Source organism: Bison bison, unplaced genomic scaffold, assembly GCF_000754665.1.
Source record: "Bison bison bison isolate TAMUID 2011002044 unplaced genomic scaffold, Bison_UMD1.0 scf7180017864057, whole genome shotgun sequence".
Lineage (NCBI taxonomy): Eukaryota > Metazoa > Chordata > Mammalia > Artiodactyla > Bovidae > Bison > Bison bison.
The window spans coordinates 2,560,020-2,564,654 of record NW_011494629.1 but is presented as its reverse complement, the minus strand read 5'-3'; positions in this window follow the sequence as shown (position 1 = coordinate 2,564,654).

Here is a 4,635-nt window from a genome sequence, read left to right as displayed (position 1 = left end):
TCTTTTCACTTTTTTTTTTTTTTTTGTCTTTTGGCTGCATTGGGTCTTCTTTACTGCATGTAAGCTTTCTCCAGTTGTGGCAAGCGGGGGCTACTCTTTGTTGCGGTGCATGGACTTCTCATTGCAGTGACTTCTCTTGTTGCGGAGCATGGGCTCTAGGCATGCAGGCTTCAGTAGTTGCAGCATGCAGGCTCAGTAGCTGTGGCGCACAGGCTTGGTTGCCCCATGCCATGTAGAATCCTTCCAGACCAGGGACTGAATCCATGTCCCTTGCATTGGCAGGCGGATTCTTAACCACTGGACCACTAGGGAAGTCCTACATGGTATCACTTATATGTGGAATTTTAAAAAAGAAAAAAAGTGTTGAACACCTAGAGAATAGAATGGTGGTTGCCAGAGGGTGAGAAGTGGAGGAAATTAGAGACTTTGGTAAAAGGGTACAAACTTTCTGTTATAAGAAATATAAGTTCTGAGGACCTAATGTAAAGAAAGCATGGTGGCGGGGACGGTGAGAAGGAGGCTCAAGAGAAAGGGAATACATGTATCATATAGCTGATTCAGCTTGTTACAGCAGAAATTAACACAACATTGTAAATCAATTATACCCCAATTAAAAATAAATTTTAAAAAGCATTGTGGCTATAGTTAATAATGCTGTATTGTATAATTGAAACTTACTAAGATAGATCTTAAGCATTCTCACCAAAAAAAAAAAGTAACTCTATGAAGTTATGAATGTGATTATGGGAATACTTTTATAATGTGTAAATATATATATATTTATATATATATATAAACTCATCACATTGTATACTTTAAATATATTATAATTTTATTAGTCAATCTTACCTCAAAAAAAGCTGGAAAAATTTAATAAAATCATAAAAAAAAAGAAAATTGGGTAACCATATCAACTTGGGATAATGGTATCTCCTATTCCAACAGTTCTCTATATTTTCAGTTTAGTTTTTTTTCCTAGATTTAGAAAGGCAATGGGTCCAGGCCTAGTTGGTTTTGCTTGAAAAAACTCTTTAGTTTCATATTTAAGATCTTCTAAAGACAGATTGAAATTTTCATATCTTCACAGTGTTAAAAGAGAAATGTTCTTATTTTCCTTTAAACATTTTCTCTCTATAACATTAGCAACTTAAGGGAAAATTCAATTCTCGAATATATAATAATACTATCCGTTTTATTTGGTTTTACTAAATTCTTTGTGCTTCAAAATTGAAATTTAACAATCTCAGTAAAATTTTATTTTTTTTTGCTACCTACAAAAGGTGGCAGTTTTAGCAAAATGCATTGTATGTGTTAATAAAAATTCATTTTATTATTTTTTTAAATTTTGATTTCATTGAGCTATTTGGGGGTTAATCTTTTGGCTGTTACACATGCAAAACTCCTTAGAGTTCAGAGTGTGTTATGTTCATGGAATAACTTGAGAACTGGGCCTTTGGTTTATTTCTCAAATACTCACTTGAATTGCCTTTGCCTAGCTTTCAAAAAGTAGTTTCCCGGATCTCTATTCATTTGTACTCTGCACAGTCTCTTTCTCTTTGTAAATTTGGACAATTCAAACCCCTACCCTCTATTTGGTTTTCAGAAGTTCTGATCTATGAAGCATTGTTGCTTAGCAACAGGTTAACTAACTCCTTCTTTCTATGGCATACTGCAAAAGAGCTGATCAAAACCACACACTCTTACTCATCAAATGACTACAGATACAGTTTCTTAGGTTGTATTACTTATGGACTGTATAATTTTGTCTGTATTTAAACTGCAACAAAATTATTAAAAGTGTGTTTTAAAATCAAACATTTCTAATTAAAATCTGCCTACTTTTTTGACTTGATTTTAAAACAATCTTTTGCTTAAAAAGATTCCTTTCAATTGAAATAAGCTAAATCTTTCCCCCCCTATATTTAAACCAAAGAAACAGACATTATTTTAAGCTGATCATAAACATCTTTAAAATACCTTTTCTTACTGTAATGTGCTTCATACAAATAGTGTTTTGAATAGAGCAGTGACAAAGTAATCTTCATATAATTAAAATATATAGTAGAAACCAATTTGGGATTCAATAAGTGCACTCAAGCCAATAAGTGCAGTACTTGTACTCTGAGAAATAAAAACTTAAAAAAAATTTTTAAGAAATTTTAAAGTTAAGGTCTGTTGAACCAGGGAACAAGTGTAGAGAAGGTACAATTTGGCAGTTTCTCACTTAGCCGTAAATGATCATAACATGTCGGACTCTTCACCTGCCAAATGAATTGTTCTAGAAGTCCTTGTTGCTAGGGAAGGAGATAAAAAAAGAGAAGAAGAAGAATGCTAAATACCGCTTGGAAAAAAACATTTATCTAAAATAAATAAATTCAAGCTAACATTTTATAAGATTTCAAAGTTTTGGATTTCTCATGCTAGTCAAGATAGAGTAGGCATGCTACAGCCTAGCTTTCCCACTCCATTATAACTAAACTTTCTGGACAAAATTATATAGCACCCACCTGTAAATTTTGTAAAGTAAACAATGACAGGTACTTTGTGGGATATGGGGTCAAAATCTGAAAAAGCAACATGTATAGGAGTGAGTTTCCTAGTTTTTCATTCCTTTAACACTTTCGGCTTTGACATGAAAGCGGCCCCAGTCAGAGCACTCCCCAGTTGGCACACACAACAAAACGTCCAAGAGAAGCCCTTTCTGGCTAGAGATCAGGAAAGAGGTCAGTGAGGCAGAAAGATTGCACTGGCTCTTGATAGACAGAGATGATATAGACATAGATACAGATATAGATATGTTTATATGTATCGCTCATCCTGTTCATGACACCAATTGTCTTGCTGTTCAGTTTGCACTGTTCACTGAACCCAGGGTAGGCAAGGCTCAAGCTAAGAGTCTGGAAGAAGATTTGAGGAGCCGTAGGAACTGCAGACATAGTTATCCTCTCCTTTAGTGGCTGGCCACACCATCCTGGCTAATTTGCTGTCTCTCCACAGTTATATCTTCCTTTTTTTTCTTTTTCAGTACTGCTTGAGGAAGACTCCAGTCCTGGTACTATTAAAAAACGCAGCATGGGCAACAAAAACTCCAAAAATTTCCTGTGAATCAAACAGGTTCTTGGGAAATCCTAGGGAAGTGGAACCCCTGGCTCTGCATATGAACTGGCACAAACCCTGGCCTCAGGTTGAAGGTACACATTCATGGATAGATTCAAAGAAGTAAATAAAGTATCTGAAACCTGAACTGTCATTGGAAGCACCACCTATAGAAGGACAGACAAAATTTGCAGCCTGAACTTAACTGGGGTGATTGCCTGCCTAAAATAAGAATTCTCTGGAGGACTTTAATAGTTTGCAAAATCTCACAAATAATCAAAATATCCAATACAAGATTACTCAGCACACAAAGAAGCAGGTACATATGATGTCCTCACAAGGGAAAAGACAATCAAAACATGTCCAGACAAAAATGACCCAGACGTTGGCTCATCAAACAAAAACTTGAAATTAGCTACTATAACCCTACTCTTAGACAAACAAAAAAAAAACCCCAGAAATTTTGGACAGAGACATACAAGCAATCAAAATTCCAAATGGGAATTTTATAACTGAAAAAATACAATTTCTAAAATTAAAAAAGTAATGGATGAAATAGCAGAATGGAAATAACAGAACAAAGAATCAATAAATTGAAGACAGAACCATAGTAATTAACCAATATTAGGAACACCAAAGAAAAAGATAAAAGAAAATGAACAGTTTCAGGAATCTGTGAGACAATATCAGAAGGCCTAATGTTTTTGCCATTGGAGTCTTATAAAGAGAAGGAGAAAAAATTATTCATAAGAAAAATGTTTTGACAAAATCATTGCTGAAAACTCTGAATTTGGTGAACAGTATAAACTTACAGGTTCAAGAAACTCAGTAAAACCTAAACAAAATACCCAGTATATCATAATCAAACTGTTGAACACCAAAGATAAAAAATCTTGAAAGCAATAAGAGACAAAGAACACATTCAATGCAAAGAACAACCATTTGAATTGCAGATAACCACAAATACCCAATAAAAAATTGTATAGGCCAGAATTCACTGAAACAACATCTTTAAAGTATTGACGGAAAAGGACAATTAACCCCAAATTCATATTCAGTGAAAATATTCTTCAGGAATATGGTGATTCTAAAATATGTCCACAATCCATACTTATCCTCCAGTCAAAAGTTGGAGCCTAATTCCCCTCCTGATGAAGATGAGCCAGAATTGGTAATTCATTTCTGATGAATAGAGTATAGTAGATGTGACATTTTATGATTCTGAAATTGCAGTTACCACAGTTTGGTTGACACCAGTACCCCAACACCATGGTTCAAATTTTAGGTACCACAGTAGATTAACTGTGAGTAAATGCTTAAAGAATGAACTTGCTACAAACTGTACTGCTAGCTCCACAGTCCACCAATCATCACGTCAATTCAAGATATCATGCTCAGTGACCAGTGATGTCACTTCTTGCAGAGGCTGTCAATGACTGATCACAAACAGTCTAATTAAGGAGCTAATTCATGCACAGACAGCAAAGCATGTGGTTGTGTTGCCTCCGTGTCTCTCAGTGATAAACTCACATGACAGTT